General features: G+C 40.1%; 1 non-coding gene across 1 annotated transcript; it reads left to right on the top strand.

The window, feature by feature from the left end:
• The first annotated feature begins 354 nt into the window (after positions 1-354).
• On the top strand, positions 355-436 carry TRNAS-AGA (transfer RNA serine (anticodon AGA)). The gene has a single exon. It is a non-coding gene; the product is annotated as a tRNA-Ser (tRNA).
• Positions 437-6609: the final 6173 nt, after the last annotated feature.

Here is a 6609-nt window from a genome sequence, read left to right on the forward strand (position 1 = left end):
AGGATATGATAACGACATATAAAATACTGAGAGGAATCGACAAGGTGGACAGAGACAGGATGTTCCAGAGATGGGACGCAGCAACAAGGGGACACAGTTTGAAGTTGAAGACTCAGATGAATCACGGTGATGTTAGGAAGTATTTCTTCAGTCACATAGTTGTCAGGAAGTAGAATAGTCAGGGAAGTGATGTAGTGGAGGCAGAATCCATACATAGTTTTAAGGAGAGGTATGATAAAGTTCCTCGAGCAGGAAGTGACCTAGTGGCGACCAGTGAAGAGGCGGGGCCAGGAGCTATGACTCACACCCCTACAATCACAATTAGGTGAGTACAATTAGTGAACACACAGAAGGGAAGTGATGGCCGAATGGTTAAGGCGTCTGACTAGAAATCAGATGGAATCTTCCCGCGTAGGTTCGAATCCTACTCACTGCGGTGGGAACGCATTTTTCAGAACCAGGAACTGTGACTCTACCCCTGCAGCCACATAAAAGTCAGTAAACGCACGCATAGAAGGCATGGCAGCACAACATTGCTGAGGTTTTGTCTTTGCATTTAGCGAGTTTGTGGGGAAAATTCTGCCAAAGACTGTTGTGAATCTTGATGCTAAGTTCATGAAGGGAGCCAGACAGTGGGAGACTGCTGTCTCCCAAGCTCAGTTCATGCACAAGTAATTCACCATTTTCTTTATTATAAATGCCAAGAATATTTACGCAAATGGTATTTAGTTTCTGGAACAACAGGAAAAGAGAACAATGTTTTGACTTGTTTTTATTATCTGTCTCACCACTGGAGGAAACTTATAATGGTGTCTGTCTCACTATTGAGGAGACTTATAGTGGTCTGTCACACCACTGGAGAGTATTGAACCATTCTTATGAGGGAGGAGGAACTTGTGGAACCTTGAGCAGCAATAATAGATGTACCAACGCTTGGTGTTCTCTCCGTTTTGCCCTCACCCGTCTATAACTGAACGAAATTTACATTTGTAATAGTTCTCAGTTAAAACTTGCCATTTTGCTAAGCCTTGTTTAGGTAATTATAGGGAAGCTATCCCTGTGGTTGTTCTCTCTGTTAAGTCAATATTGCTCTTCGCCTTGCTGTTAATGGAGTGACGCAGTGAAGTATTTGATCAATATTATTTTAGCTTCTTATTTTTTTCTAAGTATGGCATGACTTACGCTAGTGGATTTTTTTCTCTGCTGCTGCAATTCGCCTGTCTGCAGTATATAAGCTACCTATTCGCGCATATGTTGTACTTCTATCAAGATTGATGGACTGAACACATTGACTCAAGGCTGAAGGACTGATTACCTCAAACTCTTCTTCCTCATCTTCCACCGTTCTTATCTGTTTTGGACTGAAGAAGCCGCTGGATAGAGAAACATTTCCCCAATAAAGATTCCCAAGTGTTGAGATGAGGAAACGGTTCCCTGTGTTCGAATATTTACAATGTTAAGCCACTATTGTCCCCTGGAACACACTCCAACAGTTACTGCCTTAGCAGTTTATTGTATATAATAATTTCATTGAGGTTTAAATTGTAAGTAAGCTGGTGCCTGGCACACACTCTTTTTCAATTTTGACAGAGACCTGGATGTAATGAATATTTCGAGTGCTTAATGCAACTATTATATACAAGTCAATTAATATACTGTATGGCATTAGTTATATTGCTTTTGCAGATATTATGAAACCAGTTTAGCAAATTCAGTTCCTTGATGCATCTGTAATCGGAAGCAAGAAAATTTAAATAGAAGAACTGGACAAAACAAGTAACTTAAAGGTTTTTATAATGAAGTTTGAAGGTAGGGAACATGTCTAGGAATTTTACAATTCAACAAGCCTCTCTAAAAAATAATTGCAGTAAAATTTAATGGTAGTATCTGTAAATAAGCACTAAAGATAGCTTTATCGGTAATCACGCTGGCCTACACAGGTAAGAATGATTAGAGGTAGCCAGGTGGAAATTGTACTCCCAACTATGTATCTAAACCAGACTAAAGAAATAATACTCTGTTGTTACCGGAGTCTGATATTTGAGACAAATGGCGCCGGTACAGACACAAGCTCTACTTTCCTGACTTTCATTCGGCTTCATTTCCCCCCATCCCTCACAATAGCTCTGACCGGGGATTATATTGATGCTTTATCTTAGGTACGCGTCACAACTCTTGGGGGAGCTGGAGGAAAAGTAATTGCTGACAGGCTATAATTTATACCATCACTGGCTCTTTTAAACCTACTTTACCATGTTAAATAATAAAAACCACGTACATGTATTTGTATGTATGTATGTGTATATATGTATATATGTATGAATGTATGTATATGCTTAAAAATTTGGTGATACGAGTAGAATTTTTAAATTTCAGTATTTATCCTCGAAGCGATTTCATTTATTTTTCATCAATTTCACCAGAAGTAGATCTATATATATATATATATATATATATATATATATATATATATATATATATATATATATATATATATATATATATATATATAACTTCCACTCTTGCACTGCACTTTGGCGGTTACAATAGCATTATTATTATTATAATCAAAAAAGAAGCGCTAAGCCACAAGGACTATACAGATGGTTACAATAGCAGAGCGTAAACTGCTGCGATCTCAATTGCAAGTTTTTACTAGAGGTCTTCCCCACCAGCAGCAGCACAAGTGATACATCTAGCTCACAGCCCTTCAAAGCCTCTGTCAATGTTCTCGGAAAAATAGTAATGAACGATAAGTCCAGCCTAACGACGCCCATACTCGCATATGATTCTTTAATGGAGCGAGGTTCGGTGTTGCTATGCGGCACTTGTAGCCTGATATTGATGGCAATATATTTCTCACGATATGCACTAGTTATGAAAGTTTTAGAATAAATAATGGTTTTTATAATTATTCTTGGTATCCGTTAAAATATCTGTTGAATTTTAGGCGATATTTATTTTTAAGTAGTTTTTGTTTTTAGTGTCAAAAAAATGACTGAATGTCATCGTTAGTAGTTCTTGTTGCACCACAAACACTAGAGCGGCTCCACACAGCCAAAATTTCTTAAGAGGTAGAACAACATGAAATTTTCCCTGGTTCCTCCCTTTGGTGACTAAACTCCGGCCTGCTCGATGCTGATAAACTTACGGTCGTCAAGCACATTGTACTTGTAAAAGCGACAAGTCATTTTTCCAAATGGCTAAGAAAATTCTTAGAAACTCTCACACTTGTTACTAGCTACAACAGTTGATCCCCAGCAACCCATTACCAACTGTATCGAGATTACCCAAGGCCAAGAAAACGATCCAGTAAAATCCACCACCGCAGATATAGGTAAAACACCACATGAATGGCAAACATTTTCCAAAAACTCTAGGGGTAATTGCAAGTACTCGTCTCACAGTTCTAGACACCTCGGTATATAAAATGGGCAAAATATTTTATGTTGTAATAATAGATTACCGACAATGTTACTTAAAAGGACGCATGTGCAACCAATGTGACGTTTTATTGTGACGTTTCGCTCTCTAGAAGCTTTGTCACACCAATATAAACAGTACAAGGGCACAGAGGGTATAGATGGATAACAACTTGAAGTGAAAGAGGATAAGCGCTGCAGGAGGCCTAAAGGCTCATGTTGTAGGTAGAAGTCGAGGTAATTCTTAGATGCTGTGTGATAGCGGGGTTTATTGTTTTGAGAACTCTTGTTACTACTTCAGAAATGACGAAGCTGCCCCTTTCTGCTTAATAGTGCCTGAAATGCCGATTAAATATGATTGAAATGTGGTTCTTTGATCACTAGGCGGGCGCCACTGGATCTCATCATATGGTTGGTGGAGTTCCTGTGTTGTGCACATGCATTATACACGTTGATGTTTCTGCTTGCATTGATGTATTCAGCCTGACGTGTTTCCAGGCGTCGTCCTGTTTCACCGTCGTATACCTTGTCACAGCCTTTGCAAGGGATTGTGTAAACACCTGCTTGACTGGCTCAACCTTCTTCACTTTGGTCCTGGTTTGATGGATGTACTGGTTGTGATGACGACTCTGGTGTTGGCTAAGTCTAATTTGTAAAGGAATTCGACCTATTCGGCAAGTTTGGCTTATTAGGTACGAGAGAGGGAGACACACGCACATACACCCATGAGCTTTGACTCGACCCTTGCAACCACAGTTAGGTTAGGTGAGTACAGAGAGAGAGGGGGAGAGAGAACATTTCACAACTAAAAATATATGAGACGAAAATAATTATTTTTCGAATGGGTGAATCCAAACACGGAATCAAAACTGACTTTTCCTTCACAGAAAAAAATATGTAGAATCTTACTGTTAGCGAGAAATACCAAAACTTCCAGTTCAACATTTAGCGATTTGTGATTTTTTTTAACTTTGAAAATAGTCCAATTAATTTATTTCGTGTGGAAGTCCCTAAAAGAAAAAAATATATACATTTTGGTGGCGAAGAGAGGAAGAAGCGAGACAGTCTCAGTAAGGTGAGTGTGAGGATGGTGCTTGTCACATGTGTACACAGCAGGTCATTCTGTGGATGGTGCTGGTCACACTTGTACACAACATGTCTTACTGTAGAGGGTGTTGGTCACATGTGTACACAGTAGGTCGTCCTGTAGATGGTATTAGTCACATGTGCACACAGCAGGTCATCCTGTAGATGGTACTAGTCACATGTGTACACAGTAGGTCATCCTGTAGATGGTACTAGTCACATGTGTACACAGCAGGTCATCCTGTAGATGGTACTAGTCACATGTGTACACAGTAGGTCATCCTGTAGATGGTACTAGCCACATGTATACACAGGTCATCCTGTAGATGGTACTGGTCGCATGTGTACACAGCAGGTCATCACAAATGCTATGCAACATGGAGCTGGTCATCCTACTTTCTCAACGGCGCTTGTCACATGTATCACTGTAACCAACGGTAGATCAACCTTCCTCCTCGGTGACGCTGGTCACATGTGTCACTATAACCTTCCTGTCTCATGAGTGATACTTTGTCCCACTCAAAAGAAAATTGTTTCATTCTATTTTTCTTTTTCAGAAATAATTTAAGAAATATCTATCTTTTTTACCAAAATAGCAACTGTTTTTGTTACCCACTTACGCCTTCTTCAGAATCAAATGATTGCCTCTAAACTAACAAAAAAAAAAAAAAAAAAAAAAAAAAAGTTCCTAGTTTTTTACAGTACACAATTTTTTTAATTTATAAAATAAACATATTATTGTATAACATTTCTTTTTCTCTTGCTACGTTTCTTGCGGAAGCGTCAGACTTGTTGGAAGGTTGTGGCAAGTCATCCTCCGTTAAGGGCAATATTGATATGAAGCTCTGCCACCCCGATAACACTTAATTACTTGCTGTAGCTAATATCAGAAAGCCGTTCTGTGTTGTGTTGTTCCGTGCCGTGTTGTTCCGTGCCGTGTTGTTCCATGCCGTGTTGTTCCTTGCCGTGTTGTTCCGTGCCGTGTTGTTCAGTGCCGTGTTGTTCCGTCCCGTGTTGTTCCATGCCGTGTTGTTCCTTGCCGTGTTGTTCCGTGCCGTGTTGTTCCGTGCCGTGTTGTTCCGTGCCGTGTTGCTCAGTGCCGTGTTGTTCCGTGCCGTGTTGTTCCGTGCCGTGTTGTTCCGTGCCGTGTTGTTCCTTGCCGTGTTGTTCCGTGCCGTGTTGTTCCTTGCCGTGTTGTTCCGTGCCGTGTTATTCCGTGTCGTGTTATTCCGTGCCGTGTTGTTCCGTGCCGTGTTGTTCCGTGCCGTGTTATTCCGTGCCGTGTTGTTCCGTTTTGTGTTGTTCCGTGCTGTGTTGTTCCGTGCCATGCCGTTGCTTAACTCATCATCTTCCAGCGTGGCTTGGCTCCCTGGCCTAGCACCCTGTTTACTGCCTTGTGATCTTCGGTGTTGCTCTGCCTGTTTTATTATCGTCATATTTCCTTGAGCTACTTAGCGTATTAACGGAAGCCTCTCTTCACAATTTCCGCTCGAGCAAAATACTTATAATTTTCTACAATGTAAACACTTTTACTAGCTAAGATTTTTTTTTGAAAGGATGTTTTCAGAATAATTTTAAAAAGAGAGTGCTTTCTTGTTAGCTTGGCTAAGTACTTTGTTATTTTTTCAAAGTTGAATTGTTAATGTTATCTCCCCCACCCTTCACTCTATGGGCTCTACTCGTGTCAAAAATAATAATGTATGTATATGTATAATATTTGTCTGCAGCCTTCTAAAGGCTGAGAAATTACAGTTGCCTTCTCATACAAAAGATTTCTGTTTTTTACCAGAGGCAATTTTTTTGGGCAAAAAGTAGCGGTCAAATAAATAACTTAACTCGATAAATGAGAGAGATTAAAGACTTTGTATTTTCCACGAAAGGCATGCTGACTCATGACGCCTTAATCCACGGGACCACACAATCCTGAAGAGTAGTGCATCCAGCAGAACTGGATGTTGTACTCGTTACCCAAGGACATACGGTGGTGTGGATGACTCTAGGCTAATTTCATACTACTCCCTGTTTGGTGTACTAATACAACGAGCAGTATTTTATATATTGTACCCACGAAAAAGTGGGTTTTCGCCCACCATGAGGCAGG

Source organism: Cherax quadricarinatus, chromosome 1 (genome assembly GCF_038502225.1).
Source record: "Cherax quadricarinatus isolate ZL_2023a chromosome 1, ASM3850222v1, whole genome shotgun sequence".
Taxonomy (NCBI): Eukaryota; Metazoa; Arthropoda; class Malacostraca; order Decapoda; family Parastacidae; genus Cherax; species Cherax quadricarinatus.